The sequence below is a fragment of the Octopus bimaculoides genome, chromosome 5 (genome assembly GCF_046866305.1).
Source record: "Octopus bimaculoides isolate indiv1 chromosome 5, ASM4686630v1, whole genome shotgun sequence".
Lineage (NCBI taxonomy): Eukaryota > Metazoa > Mollusca > Cephalopoda > Octopoda > Octopodidae > Octopus > Octopus bimaculoides.
This window is the reverse complement of record NC_142932.1, coordinates 67,388,673-67,406,172: the sequence shown is the minus strand read 5'-3', so window position 1 is coordinate 67,406,172 and position 17,500 is coordinate 67,388,673. Positions and strand designations below refer to the sequence as shown.

Below are 17,500 nucleotides of genomic sequence, written 5' to 3'. Positions count from 1 at the left end.
TTCTCTATATGATTAAGGTCAGGACTTCTTGCTGGCCATGGCATGACTTCAACCCCAGTTGCATGGAGAAAATCCAAAATTGCCTTTGCTTCATGATTACGAGAATTGTCCTATTGAAATATGAAGTCCTCACCATGAAGCCTTCTTCCTTTCTCGTCAATGTGAGCCCCGTCCAACAAATCGATGTATCATGCAGCATTAAAATGGCCATCCATGATTACATGTGGTAGCTTTCCAATGGCAGATATTGCACCCCAGACCACAAGACCTCTTCCGCTGTTATGTCACTTGAAATAAATAGAATTTTGTATACATTTATCTGCTCAACAATACTTATAACCGTCGGGCCATCCAAATTCCATTTTTTTCTCATAAAAAAACAGAACCCTGGTCCATTCACCACCCCACTTCTGATGCTGTTGAGCATGATCCAATCTAACAGCTTTGTAGGAAGGGTACAATAACGGACGTCCTAGACGCTTCTTCAGGTGGAAACCATGGTTCAAAATCACTCTTCTTACGGTGAATGTCGAGGCTACTGCTGATGACGGTTTGATTTTAGAAACAGAAGAACAGTGTGACTTCTTCCCAGCTCTGCTAAATGATCCTTTCATCCTTTTCTGATGTAACCTTGGGATGTCCACCAGTATGAAACCTGTTGTAGCCGTTATGATCTTTCAGAAAATTGCTCACTAGCGTTCTGCTTTGCTGAATCTTCTCGGCAATCTTCAGGTTCAGCTTCCAATTTCGATGCAAGAATCTTCATTTGTTCTATTTCAGAAAACTTTGTAGCTTTAGGCATACCGGAAATGTAATCTGGATCACGGAGAATACGACTGAGTCGAATATTTTCCAAAACAATCTGGAAAGAAATTTTTAAAAACGTATTAGTGGCTTTAAAGTTTTGAAGTGTTGATATGTTAGAAAACATTGGAAAATCAGTTATTGTAATGTGATAATAAAGGTTCAAGGTTTACATCTCAAAGTATTCACGAAATACTCATTTACAATATATTATGCCCCTTAGTTCACTTAAATACAAAGCTAAATTTCAAAATAACTTAAAGAAGACACGTGGCTTTATAGTCTTGCATAGTAGTTTATATATATATATATATATATATATATATATATATATATATATATATATATATATATATATATATATATATATATATATATATATATATATATATATATATATATATATATATATATATATATATATATATATATATATATATATATATATATATATATATATATATATATATATATATATATATATATATATATATATATATATATATATATATATATATATATATATATATATATATATATATATATATATATATATATATATATATATATATATATATATATATATATATATATATATATATATATATATATATATATATATATATATATATATATATATATGAAAGCGCATATGGGTTAGTGGCTACAGTGTTGCACTCACGATTACGATATCGTGAGTTCGATCCCCACTCAAGGCGTTGTATTCTTGCGCAAAACATTTCGTTTCACGTTGCTTTGCGCCCATTTCGTCATCTGGCACACGGTGCACATGTACAAGTAATGTCGATTTGATGGAGGGAATGAGATAATGGGTACACAAACATTTGATCACTATAAGCAAATCACCTGTGTGGTTGTTCGGCAAGAAACTGCCGAACCCTATACGTCGTCTAACAATGGGAGTGTCCATATATATATATATATATATATATATATATATATATATATATATATATATATATATATATATATATCATAAGGTTTTTAAACTTTTAAATTTTCATATTCAAAATTTTCATATGTATATATGTATGTGTGTTGTATTTGTATGTATGTATGTGTGTATGTATGTATGTATGTGTATATATATGTGTATGTATATATGTGTATATATATGTATGTATATATATATATATATATATATATATATATATATATATATGTATGTGTATGTGTGTGTGTGTACGTATATGTGTATACATATGTATGTGTGTGTATGTATATATGGATAGGTATACGGGTAAAGTGTATGTATGCATATGTATACGGGTAATATAGTATAGTAAAGAGAAATAAACAAAATAATTAATTAATCTAGTGGAAATCCACAGGAGAGCAATAAAAATAGAAAATTAAGGAGTTATCTCCCCTATAATAACAAAGACGAAAGCTAACAATGCCCTAAGGACCTAATAATAGTTATGTATGTGTTTTTTCGTGTTTTGTTCGAAAGGTAACCACTCCTGAAGAAGTGCCAAACGTCTAAATCCAATGGACCAGTCACTGGATAAGTTTGGCACAGAAATGTTAACATAGAGTGGTGAATAAATCGATATATCGAATTTGAAGTCTCTGTCTCTTTTGAATATGAAAATTTAAAAGTTTATAAACCTTATGATATAAATATAAACTGTGAGAACGACCCTTAAGGAATCTAATTAATGATCTCCTAAGGTAAGTTCTTATGCTATATTGGTAACGGTTGCTACATCCTCTGGGAAAATTATTATATATATATATATATATATATATATATATATATATATATATATATATATATATATATATATATATATATATATATATATATATATATATATATATATATATATATATATATATATATATATATATATATATATATATATATATATATATATATATATATATATATATATATATATATATATATAGGCGCAGGAGTAGCTGTGTGGTAAGTACCTTGCTTACCAACCACATGGTTCCGGGTTCAGTCAGTCCCACTGCGTGGCACCTTGGGCTGGTGTCTTCTACTATAGTCTCGGGCCGACCAAAGCCTTGTGAGTGGATTTGGTAGACGGAAACTGAAAGAAGCCCGTCGTATATATATATATATATATATATATATATATATATATATATATATATATATATATATATATGTATATATATATATGTGTGTGTGTGTGTGTGTGTTTGTGTCTGTGTTTGTCCCCCCACCAACGCTTGACAACCGATGGTCGTGTGTTTACGTCCCCGTAACTTAGCGGTTCGGCAAAAGAGACTGATAGAATGAGTACTAGGCTTCCAAAGAATAAGTCCTAGGGTCGATTTGCTCGACTAAAGGCGGTGCTCCAGCATGGCCGCAGTCAAATGACTGAAACAAGTAAAAGAGTAAAAAGAGAGAGAGAGTATATATATGTATATATAAACTTTCAAATTAATAGAGAATCAACAGTATTTTGTATCGTTCTTGTCCTGGCGAAGATCATTAGCATTATACAGAATTAGTTTCAGGACACAAAATTAGTTCCAAAAAGAGATCGACATTTGAACGAAGATTTAATTCACCAGGAACTAACTTCTTGTTCTGCATACACAAACGTAGATTTATGCGTGCTTTTATTACCCCACACATATACGCACGCATGCACACACACACATTCACACACATATACGCAGACATAACTCATATGTATCTGTGTACAATGAAAATGCGATCTACTGATATAAATAGAATAAAAGTGCGGACATAAGAAAAATAAATTAATAACGTTCTACAACCGTTAATGTCGGAGGATGAATTGGAAAGGTTGTCTCATTGAATTGTGTTGTGAATAAATTGATTGCAAGTGAATTCATCATGGCGGAGGCACTTAGCTGCAATCACAAAATGCCGAATTCATGATTAATACGTCTTAAATGGATATCGAAGCAGTGATGAAAACTAAACTTCCTGTTTGGCACTCTATGTTTCAACTCCATAGAAAACGTATGATCTTCAAAGAGCAGGGTAGAAGAATTTGTATAAGATCTTACACTGCTCAATCACCACAATTTAGGTTTAGTATATCTAAAATAATGTTGTGTAGATGCAGTTTGTTTCTATAAAAGTATTGTATTATTGTTCAGTACAACATAGCGTGGCGTTCATATGTTTCTATTCAAAATATACTCGAAAATGATCTTCAATATTTTCTAACATACTGCACAAAATCGACTAATAAAGTAAACGTAAGGATAAAAAGGCGAGCTATGCGTGATGTCACACATTTTGAAATAGTAATAACTATGGAATATTGCTTCTTCACTTCTTTGATTCTTTAGAAGTTGTATAAAAGGAATTTATAATTTATAATTTGCTTTATGGCTTCAAGTGGTAGCTTGAATTACAGCCAATTTCAGTGTGGTATATATACATATAAATATGTTAATAATGAAGGGTACTAGAGATAGCACCAGCATGCTAAAATAGTAGACAGAAACAACTTAAGACCAATTATTTTCACTAACACACAAAAGGTGTATTTTCGCCTATTCCCCCGATTTCACCTTTTGTGTATTAGTGAAATTTTGTGGTCTTAAGTGGTTTTTGACTGCTGTTTTGGCATGCTGGTGCTCTCTCTAGTACCCTTCATTGTTAATTAATAGCTATTTACCTTTATGGTCTTTTACGCATGTTAAGCCACTGATATTGTTGTAAACAACATCCTTATATATATATATATATATATATATATATATATATATATATATATAGGGTGATAAATTGGATATCAATTCAATTTAAAACCAAGTGGCCTAGCGTATAAAAAAAATCTGAAAATAAAAGAAAAAATTGTATTATACGTGTATAAGGGAAGACCACTAGGTGGACATCCAATATGCTAGAAAGAGGTCATCAACGACCCAACCACAAAGAAAAATAATGTTCTCCAGAAAAATTTCGCAAAACACCAGAACAGGACAAGATGAGAAAAATACAGAGTAAAGAATTATCTATGTATAAGAATAAGAACTATATGCAAGTCTTATTTCATGAAGACAATTCGTGTATAGTTCTGCAAATTATATTGATTCTAGAACGTCCATGCTGATGAGAACACGGATGTTGTTACGTAAGTAAAACGTTAATGTTCGAAACTGCAGTACATAGATAATTCTTTATTCTGTATATTTCTCATTTTGTCCTGTTCTGCTGTTTTGCGAAATTTTTCTGGAGAACATTATTTTTCTTTGTGGTTGGGTCGTTGATGACCTCTTTCTAGCATATTGGATGTCCACCTAGTGGTCATTCCTTATACACGTGTAATATATATATATATATATATATATATATATATATATATATATATATATATATATATATATATATATATATATATATATATATATATATATATACACATATATAGGCGCAGGAGAGGCTGTGTGGTAAGCTTGCTTCCCAACCATATAGTTCCAGGTTCAGTCCCACTGCGTGGCACCTTGGGCAAGTGTCTCCTACTATAACCTTGGGCCGACCAAAGCCTTGTGAGTGGATTTGGTAGACGGAAACTGAAAGAAGCCCGTCGTATACATATACGTATATATATATGTATGTGTGTGTTTGTCTCCCCCAACATCGCTTGACAACCGATGCAGGTGTATTTACATCCCAGTAACACTAGCGGTTCTGTAAAAGAGACCGATAGAATAAGTACTAGGCTTACAAATAATAAATCCTGGGATCGATTTGCTCGTCTAAGGGCGGTGCTCCAGGATGGCCGCAGTAAAATGACTGAAACAAGTAAAAGAATAAAAGAATATACGTGTGAGTGTGTGTATGTGTGTATGTGTGTGTATGCGTGTATGTGTGTGTATGTGTGCATGTGCATATGTATGTTATGTATATATGTATGCATATATGTATGTATATATATATATATATATATATATATATATATATATATATATATATATATAGAGAGAGAGAGAGAGAGAGAGAGAGAGAGAGAGAGATAGATAGATACATACATACATACATACATACACATATATACATAACATACATATGTACGCACACATGCACACACATACACAAACACACATAACTCTTTAGTTTATACTTTACGTTTTAAGTTCGAATTTCGCCGTTATGGGTTCGAATTATCGGGGTCGATAAATTAACTACTAGTGAAACACTGGGGTCGATGTAATCGACTATTCCCTCCTCCAAATTTCAGGCCTTTAGTAGAAAGGATTATTTTTAGTTTATACGTCTGTCAAAGTCCTTTCGTCACACATAATGTGACCTAATCAGTGACTCTCTGTCCCACGTGTTTTCTCTTGTCCTGTTTATTCCATTTTCATGCTTATTCCCTTTAATTTGATGTTCAGCTTATAATGTACAGTGAAGATTAATTACTTCTACACCTGAAAAGATAAAAAGAAGACAACTATGTTAGCTTCCTGCTAAAAGACAGGAAATGGCGTGGTGAGTGAATGAAACAACAACAATATACTAATGATTTCATTTTGAATCAGTTACTAAACGTAAGAAGTTTTCCATTATTGACTTTAATCAGTGTGTGGCTAGTTGCACAGAGACGGCACCTGGATACGTGGGAGTAAAATGATTTCGTTGGAGTAAAATGATTTCGTTGGAGTAAAATGATTTCGTTGGAGTAAAATGATTTCGTTGGAGCACAGATTGGTTTTATCCTGTCCAAACAAAATATCACCGGTTTGAATGTTGATTTCTCTTTCAGAGACCCCAGCCCACCCCACCACCACCACATTCAGTACCTACTTCAATCTGAACACATAATTATAAAATCTCATTTTGTTGCTTCACGTAATTGTTGCTACTGTTATTGTTATTGTTGTTGTTGTCGTCGTTGTTATTATTGCTGTCGTAATTGTTGTTGTTGTGACTCAGGTTACACCTGAGTGGCATTATGCTCAAAAGTGTTCGAGCTATGATTATCATATCCTTCCTAGAGTATGGTGCATCGAGGACTATATTATTTAATGTATCCTGTATTTTCAAGACACGCAGTACAGTTTTTTTTATTTGACTTAAAACTTAATTAGTTTCTCTAAAACATAATGAAATTATGAAATATATTTGCCGTTCAAATGTATGGAATATTTCGTTAAAATTTTCAGTATAAGATGTCCTACATTGGGAAATTGTCTTTTATTTAATTCATTTTTTTCCGGTTAACAAATGTTTTAACCGCTTTTTAAATTAAATATACATGCACTGAAACTTTAATTCCTCGATACCGATTTCAAATTGATAATTGGAGTTCTTTGGAACTTCTAAGAATAATCATTAAATTTATATGTCTCAAGCCATTAAGCTGTTGTTAAGTGGGAGTTAGCTCTAATGAAACTATGGTGTGTATGTAGCCGGCTGAAACAGACGGGGTGATCTGCTGGACAATGACAGATTTGTTGAATATGCCAAAAATGACGACTCACTGTTGATTTTATTTCATGAAGACAAATTACAAATATAATAAAAATGATGAGATAATAATTAAAAAAAATGCAATACTAGCAAATAATACAAACAATATACACGCTATCATAATATATATTCACAACCATAATATACACACAAACAATCTTTTGTCTTTTATCCTTTACTTCTTTCAGTCATTTGACTGGAGCCATGCTGGGGCACCGCCTTGAATAATTTTTAGTTGAATGAATCGTTCGTAATATTTATTTTTTTAAACCTGATATTTATTCTACCGATCTCTTCTTTCCAAGCTGCTAAATTACGGGGACATAAACATACCAACACCACTTGTCAAGCGGTGGTGGTGGGATAAACACACGCACACACACAAATACGACGGGCTTCTTTCAGTTTCTGTCAACCAAACCTACTCACAAGGCATTGTCGGCCCAAGACTACAGTAGAAGAAACTTGCCCAAGGAGACACGCAATAGGACTGAATCCGGAAGCATATGATTAAGAAGCAAGTTTCTTACCACACAGCCCCGCCTGCGCCTATATAGACAATCATAGCATAAACATATGAAGGTGACTTCAGTCGTTTGACAATGAGGCTTCGGTTGTTCGATCAATTAAATTATCTGCTCTTGGAGTACCATGTAAGTAGCAGAGCATTCTATAGACACGTGTACCTTTAACATATGTTTCTAGTCCAAGCGAAGCATCACCAGTTTGAATCAGCATAACAGCATGTGAAAAAGCTGTACCTTTTGAATTACAGGCAAAATCCAACTGATAGCCTTCTGTATAGTTCCTGTCTACCTAAGTTAACCTACAAGGTTAAGTGTGATATCATACATTTACCGAAGATACCACGTATCTCATGATCATGGAACAAACTTCTTAACTATTCGGTCAAACTATACCTACACACACATAATTCTACTATATTGTTTGTTTCTTTAGGTTAACCCTCCTTCATTGGAACTTTGATCAAAGGCGTTACAGCCGCGACCATCCTGTTTATTCCCACTCCCATTTATGCACGCTGTTGTGAAAGAGTATGTCTTTTCATTATGAAGATGTCAGTGCGTTTCTAATATGTTTCTGCTGTTTCTAGTGGGCTGATCGATGACGTGATGGCTCCTTCATTTGCTCATATAATTCACCGTTATAATCACTGACCCCACCCGCAGACACCCACTCAGATATACACACTGACACCATCCATATCTAAACACATGCAGATATTTGTATAGACTATTTATACTTATGTCAACAGAGAACATAATTTTTTAATTTTATTCCATAACTTAATGATATTTATTTTTCTATTTTAATTTAATTCATAAATTTATTCCTACTTTTATTATTCTGATGTTTCAAATACATCTATTTTATAGTATTACTTTACCTTGTGTTCGAATACTTGGAACAGTAATGTCACAAATATCAGCTGGTGGCCCTTAACCAGACACGACAATTTAAGTCAAATGCAAAAGATTATAAACATTTAAAATTTATTCGCACACACGCGTGCACACACACGCACATACATGAATGTATAAATATGAATCAAATTGTTAATATACACACCCACACATCTAAAGACAGATACAGGCACACACAGGTACAGAGATAGGCTTCAGATGTGCATTAATGTATGTATGTATATGTGTGTGTGTCTTAGTTTATGTATGTAACTTCCCCAACAGTGAAACGCGCCGATATTGTAAGTTTACTCGTGGCCTGGACTTTAAACGAACAACAACGTTCACTTTTAAGTACTATCAACATGAAGATTTGGCTGATTTAACACCACTCACAAAACTCGCAAATATATCTGTAAAAAATGTTATTCTGGTCATAACAAATTCAGAAACTTGGCGAAGTAGAAAGCCTCAGCGGCTTTTTCAATATAGTTACAGAAACGTTATTCCACTCCTTCTAACCAGTTTCAAGATAATGTTTTTTTTTTAACAGTCCTTGTATTCCTCCTATACTTCTTCATCACTGTGAGTATCAACGCCACACAACCTTTTTACTGCTTTAGTCAGTATTTATTCTACGTTACACAGTTAAAAATATTGTGTGGAAAGTAGCTTGCTTGCCAACCACATGGTTCTGGGTTCAGTCCCACTGCGTGGCACCTTGGGCAAGTGTCTTCTACTATAGCCTCGCGCCGACCAAAGCCTTGTGAGTGGATTTGGTAGACGGAAACTGAAAGAAGCCCGTCGTACATATGTATATATATATATGTATGTGTTTGTCCCCCCCAACATTGCTTGACAACCGATGCTGGTATGTTTACGTCCCCGTAACTTAGCGGTTCGGCAAAAAGAGACCGATAGAATAAGTACTAGGCTTCCAAAGAATAAGTCCTGGGGTCGATTTGCTCGACTAAAGGCGGTGCTCCAGCATGGCCGCTGTCAAATGACTGAAACAAGTAAAAGAGTAAAAGAGTAAAGAGTAATGTCAAATTAATTTATATCTTGCTAAATAGAATAGAAGTCATTTGACAACACCTTTTTGTTTGTAATTGACTATCCTGTTAAAATATTTGCTAAGAAATGTATGACATTTCTTAGCAAATATTTTAAATTAACGTTCACAACAACAGCGTCTTCCTTTCTATACACTTGGTTCAGCGTTCGTTTCAAAATTGTAAAATAAATTATTTTTGGATGAAAAGTTGAATTATGCCTTCTGAATTTTCTTGTACTTTCACTTTCTTCACCGTGACATTCATTCAATCATGAACTTTATAACATTTAGTACATGTTCCAAATAAATGCTGGCTTTCCGTACTTTCTTACATTGGTAATGCATACTAACTTTCGCTAAATTGGTCACTTGCCATTTTGTTTTATAGCATAACTATGTTACAGAAAGTTTGTCTTACACCTATATTGACTACATTTAGTTTCGCTTGCACGTGTGTACGTTTTGCTGTTTTCAATATTATTAATTCTATGACTGCGTGTGTGTTTCTGTATTCGTTACGCCTATAGTAAACTATAGTAAAGAACATTTTACGCTGTTTTATTGATCCTACATCTAATGAAGTAGCTACCCTTATGGTTGGTGATCCCCATGAAAATCACGATATTCTCATTCGTGTTCCAGATAACAACCTTAAACGTGTTTCACAGACTCATCCCTCTTATGATGCTCTCCAGTATACTCTTATTCTGTGGAATGGACAAGATGGGTATCGTTTCAATGTTCCACGGATTGAACCTGCAACAGGATAGCCAATTACAAACAAAAAGGTGTTGTCAAATGACTTCTATTCTTTATTTCATAAAGGCCTCATAAAGAAAAAAGGGAAGCTGCGGGCTGGACATAGACATAATGTTATGTAAATGAAAAAATGATGATTAATGAATAAATGAGGGAAACAAGCAGCGCCCGCCGACTGTCTGATCCCCGAAAACATTGTTCTCTTAAATATGAGGCAACAAGCCTCTTACTCTGATCATAATGTTCATTGATACAAAAAAGGAGGCATTACGCCTCTTACTTTGTTTAAACAAAATGAGGTCTCAAACCCCTCCTCAATTCATAACATTCAGGCTTTTCAACTTTTTATCCATATTAAAACAAAAGTATTTTTAATCCTCCTCGTCCGAACCCCCAATTAAATACTCTGCCGACTGCAGGCAAGACTGCATTGTCAGGTGGGGGTCCGTAACGAGAAAGGTATACTCTTCCTTGGAGAAGGTCCTTGTGACCTTCAACAGTTCACGGTGTCTCACCACCTCCGCAGCCACCTGCGGAGGCCATATTGGACCGCCCGTGCACGCCGAGAACATGCGCTCTCGGTCGCAGAGGCCATCCAAGAATCCTTCCACAGGCCCACCCTCACGGTAGAACTGTCCACAGGGCCGAGGTAAGGCCCTCCCCATGAGAAGGTGCCTCCGCCTGCTCTGTCAATGACACAATTCCCACTGACAGAGCCTCTCGCGCCGGTGGCACACATCCCACTGGCGGAGCATCGGGGTCTGTCGGCGGCACAGCAACATCGGCCGACCACCTCCCGTTTCTTTTTTTCTTTTCCTTTTTGAGGTTGCGGGTGTCGGGACCTCCGTCGGCATACGCGGAAGGTCCTCCTCTCCCGCAACCTGCGTGTCTTTTGGTAAGCAACCATTGTTGCTGACCTTCCGTTTTCTTTTATTTTCATTTCCGTGGAGGCGGTTGCCTCCTCGACTTCCTCTGTCTCTCCCTCCAATGGGGGCGGACAGAGGGCACCTTTATTTTTTCCTGCTTCAGAGCCTTACCTCAGCCATGGGGACAGTTCTTACTAATCTGGCTAGGTTCTAGGCACAGGTGATACTTGGGGGCGTCCCTTAATTATCATCGGGTACCTGGACCCAGCCATTGTATGGTAATCCGGCATAACCAGATCCTTCGCTGATTGGGTCCATATGGTCAAAACAGCGCTTGACCCGATCCAATCAGCCACCGGTGTCCTTTTCACATTCAAGAGCGTGGCGTTACTGCCACCCAGGCCCCGGCGGATAGTATCTTCTATCCAGTCCAGCCTTATCCCGGGTGGCAGCCTACATACCCAGGCTCTTATCAGCTTCCTCCGACAATATGTGGGGAGGAACAAAATATCCTGGCCCTCAAAGGCTCGCTTGCAAATTTGCAAGCTTCCGCGGGGGTGCCAAACAGCAACCACACCGCTGCATATTTGGCCCCCCCGAGATATGAATTTGATAGCTGGCAGATAATCTGCCATCTCAAATGACTTCTATTATTACGAACTGATGTTAAGACCAGAACAATCAAATCAATTACACATGTTAAATAAACTTTATTTCCATGAAAATAGTTTCACACTTTCAATTTGAACCAAAATTACAAGGTGTTGCATTACGAGAGTGATGATGTGTAAATAATGAAAGTAATGTTTCTCCGAATTAGTCACATCTGCATTATAATAAAGAAAGCTGCTTATTATCTATTTACCAAATAAACTGTTTTTGACTCAACAACTCTTTTCTACAACTAAAATAACCTCGGCAACTAGGTTGGGTCGCACAATTTTGAGATCATTTTCGGACAATATTTCGATTTGCTTCTAATGTTTCACTTTCGTCCGATGTTTCACACATGCGTAGAATTCTACTCAGACAAACATTTATGAAAATGTACACATAAATATTGTATTAAAATAGGTCACAACTAAAAAATGCATTAAAAAACGTCCATATTTCTATATGTTATGACGAAATACAGTCACACACACACTCTCTCTCCCTCACGCACAAAAAAGATGTATGCATATGTATTTATGGGTGAAGGTAAAGGATACACACTCTCGGTGTTTAGGATTAGGGTTAGGGTTACGCCGAAAATGGGTGGTGTGCGTAATCAGAGAGAGAGAGCGAGTGTGTGCCACTTACACATACATGCAAAAATATCATATATCACAACACACACCTTCACTCATTCTCTCTTTCTCTCTTTCTCTCTTTCTCTCTTTCTCTCTTTCTCTCTATCTCACACGTCTATTTCATATATACGCACATCTTACAGTTTCTCTTCTCACTTCAAAGCAAATCTCGCCTTTTCCCTTTATCCTCTCTTTCAATTTCTGCACTCTTCAAAGCTTACAGAAATTAATATAACTTTACGGAAATTAACGAGCAATCATATGATCCTATATATGTCGAGTTGACAACTTTGCTTCTTCAAACAAAAGAATGCCATAAGATAACTTCCTTTGACACACATACACACACTCTAGGTAAAACTTCTGTGCGAATTATGTTATTTTTTGCAGTTTGCACGCGCAAATTTACAGCTCAAATCCAATTGAAATGATCTTTTTCTATTGTGTAATTTGTGTTTGTGATGAGCGTATTTAAAAACCTGATCTTCGATATGAACTTAAAAGGAAGTTTTTTCAGAAATCCTGTCCTTTACCTCTTCTTTCTAGCATGTCCGAGGTGACATTTCCATCTCACCTTATTTCTTTTCTTAAATTTCTTTCGATTCCTATGTTTGTGATACAGGAAATTAGGATTTCACCCACAAAACAGGTTCTCAATATGTTTTTTCTCCCTCTACACACCAAATTCATTTTTTACTTGTTTCAAATTTTTAGTCTTGGTAATCCACGAAGAAAAAGAAAGAGTACGCGGTTTTTAAGAATTTTACCCATCACCTCAACACTTTCAAAGAGCTACACACTCCCAATGTTTCACTTTTAGCTCTTTGGAAAGCGGGGAAGTTTCTTCAGAGATAATGTCGTTTACCTATTTTTTCTAGCATGTCGGGTTTTCTGGTGGTGGTCTGGTATTTTTTAAGTCTACTATTTCAGTAGAATTCTACGCATATCAAGCAAAAGTGAAAGATTGGGATATTTTAGCTATTTGAAAGCTGGTAGATGTGATGGGAGGGTGAGGTGGGGAAGGGACATTGAGTGTTTCTCTAAGAAAAATTAAACTATAAAAGATATATACATATATATTTCCAGTTTCATAAGCTCAGATTTTTCTACATAGATAACCAAAAGGAAAAGAAAAAAATTGGAAAAAGTTTCAAATTAAGAAATTGCTGTGGGGATAGGGGGGAAATTAAAATTTTGAGAACGCGATTTCTGGACAAAATCATATTAACCCCTTTTATATGATGAAACAATACATTATTTCTGATCCTTCTTAAGAACAGACAGCACTTTCATGCAAACCCATGCAAATCGTACCCTCGCCATTCACTATCAAACAAAATAACTTCTATTATTCTATTAACTATATATCAGCTGTGCCAATTCTGCCCACAATAAAGGAGCAAATAATACAATGTGCTTGTCGGTCATAAGACCCGGGCAACACCGGGATGCATTGCCAATACACACACACACACACACACACACACACACACACACACACACACATACACACACACACACACACACACATATAGTGAATCCAAACAAAGAACAAACAAGAAAAAACAATAACGCGAGGACGTTGGACAAGTACTGTATTATCAGATGATCAGGACAGGAAGGAAAGAGGATTTAACGTTTCGAGCCTTGCTCTTCCTCAGAAATAGAGGAAAGTCCGAAAGAAGGGAAGGCGGAAGAAGAAAATTGCCAACGATACACACGCGGTTACATTGTGGTACGTACACACACACACATATATATTATTTATATATTTGATTGAAAGCCACGCATCTATTTCTAAGTAAGTTTATGTGTGTGTGTGTGTGCGTGTGTGTGTGTGTGTGTGTGTGTCTGTGTGTGTGTATGTGTATACATACATATACATATATATGCATATATATGTATGTATGTTTGTATTGAAAATCAAAAGGTTTATTGCTCTTTTCTGACGTTCAGAAGAGTCAGCTTCGGCATAGATTGTCATAGAACGATTCGTCAATACATGAGAATAAACTAGTGGCTGCTGGCATGGCAATGGCATGACGCAAGTTTGGTTTCATTGACGGTAATGAAACAATTGCAAACTAAGCAATGAAGGCAGTTAGCTAACTCTTTCATATTTTGTTATATATATATATATATATATATATATATATATATATATATATATATATATATATACATACATACATACATACATACATATATATATATATATATATATATATATATATATATATATATATATATATATATATATATATATATATATATATATATATATATATGTATGTATGAATGTATGTGTGTGTTTTGCAATGTAACGTAAAAACACACATACGTTAGTGTCGCTTCGCATAGAAAGATGCATGATTAAATTTTCGTATATGCCTTTAGAAGTTTCAAGTTTATTTTAATGATAAATCTCTTTATACCCCATTTTACTCCTTTTCTGAATGTCTTCTATTTTTTGCATGTTTTGCATTTACCAACATAATTGAATAGAAATATATGGCATTTGTATTGAAACGTAGCTGTAAAACTTTATACAAAACTATGGCATGCTATCAAATGCCAGTTGAAATATTTTAAAGCTATTAGTTGCAAATAAATTTGAACAATGTCCCTCTTCGTACCCCTGTGGCTATAATTGAACTATCAGAAATGCTGTTTTATGAAAACCTATTATTAACGTGGCTGAATCGCTTAGCTCACCTTTGCCTAATGTGAATATTTCTATTCTTTTCTTTGGAAATCAACACTTGCAAGTAGCATTGGGTGTAGCGTATAATAAAACATTTGAAACTATATTTTATTTACTACATACTGAATTTAAATAACAATTATATAGGTTATGAGACTGACTATATTTTAAAGGTTTATGAAGTCATTACTTGGTCACCATCTGTTGATCATTTGTTAGGCAAGTCACTTGTCAGTTAAATATTCAAATGTTCAAATTTAGTCAAGTTCAGTTCCACAGAAGATAGATATAATCGATAAGATTATGCAATATCCATCTAGAAAGGGTATTAGAGAGAATTACATCTCCACCATTAGGGACGTTTTACTAAGACTAGGTTAACTTTCATTAGAATGTGTTATGGGCTTAAATTCTTCTCACCGTCGAAACTATTTCACACTAATTCGTTGATTGATCTATGAGTGGAACATCTGTCAAATATGTCAAAGATTAATTGTTTTTAAATAAATTGTGGTTAAGCTGTAACACAGCTTAACACTTCTACCTGACTATTGAGTCTTTTTAGTAGAGTTCATTCTGTTGCTAGAATTCCGACCAAGTCTCTGGTCAAACAATAACTCGATATCTGGATGTGAAGTTTCCAAAAGAATCTTTATGACACAGTACCACACACTGTTAGAGTACATGCGAGCCATCCTTTCATGTTTTCTTTTTCTGGCAATAATTACCAGTTGCGCTATCTACATGAGTCACATCAATATATCACTTGTGATTTTTCCCTTCTTCTACGTATTATTAGAGGCCTTACAATGACAAGGGACCAATGTGACTTCTAATTCAATTATAAAATGAAAGTCACCCTGAAATATCAGGTAAAACTAACAGAAAGGCTCAATTCACATATTAACCACTTCTATCCTATTTGTGTATTGATCAGTTTTATGATTTTTTTGAATGAAATAACAAACACTCTGGCGCAAGAATACTGAAATGCGCGTGCGCACACACACAAACATACACACACGAATGCACATAGACACACATCTCCAAATGTATAGACACATACTGAAATGCGCGTGCGCACACACACAAACATACACACACGCACACACATAGACACACATCTCCAAATGTATAGACACATATACACGTGAGGCACACAAACGCGCACTGATATTTTATATAAAAAAATACAGGATTGATTTGCGATAGAAGATCAACTGAAAGAAACAGTAATTCTGAATATACAGGCCACAAAAGGTATTCGAGGACACTTAATTATCTGTATATTACTTTCTTCAACCCAATTACAAGATTTTCGTTTCTTTCAGAGATCCGTCGCCCCAATGGCATATGAAATGCTAACACCACAATGACAAAAATCATACAGTTGTTGTCGCGTGTGCAGAACATAGTGATTTAAAAATTGTCATGGTATTTTGTTCACGAATCAAAGAGACAAAAAGCTTTCTAAACGCTCAGACACAAGACTCAGCAATTCATCCAATAGGTTAAAAAAATTATTGATGATGATCACAGAAATTTGATGATAACCTTCGCCAAAGAAATTCAGGTGTAGAAGTGAACTATCAGAACTGTGGCGCACAAGGACATTCGAATGTACTGAGGACAAGCCAATTCATGACTAGAAAGGCACCGGAAAGCCGTTTGATTCGTGCCAACCGGTTACTTAAAGTAAAAATCCTCATGAACATGGTATGCTTTGGTTTTTTTCTAATGAGAAAAACTTCCCAAGATCAAAGGTTTGACAGGAAACTCAGTGACGGTTATCTGCAAATCCTTCTGATGTCCCTAAACTGATGCACACTCAGTTTTCGACAACTGCGATGGTTTTAGGAGTGTTGAGTAACAAGTCTAACCAGCTTTCTACAGGATCTAAGTGTTAATGCTACTGGATACGTTGAGGTGCTGGAGGTAGTTATTAGGCCCTGGATGGATGATGTACGAAATGGAAAGCCATATAAATTTCATCAAGACTGTACTTTCTTACAAAACCTACCTAACCCATTAGATGACAGACAATCTTTACGACCATGTAACACTAAACCTGTGGCCTCCAAACTCACCAGGTTTAAATCCCATGAACCACTACGTTTGAAGCGCTGTTGAAATAGAAACT

General features: G+C 35.2%; 1 long non-coding RNA gene across 2 annotated transcripts in view; it reads right to left on the bottom strand.

Moving 5' to 3' along the window:
• The window catches only part of LOC149135577 (uncharacterized), a 144,926-nt gene that overhangs the window by 1,117 nt on the left and 126,309 nt on the right, over positions 1-17,500 (bottom strand). For both annotated transcript variants that reach the window (XR_016241908.1, XR_016241909.1), the window contains 2 exons: positions 5,918-6,219; positions 1-862 (listed from right to left, as the gene is read on the bottom strand). The exon at positions 1-862 is cut by the window's left edge and continues 1,117 nt beyond it. This is a non-coding gene — a long non-coding RNA (uncharacterized LOC149135577). The remainder of the gene's footprint in view (positions 863-5,917; positions 6,220-17,500) is intronic.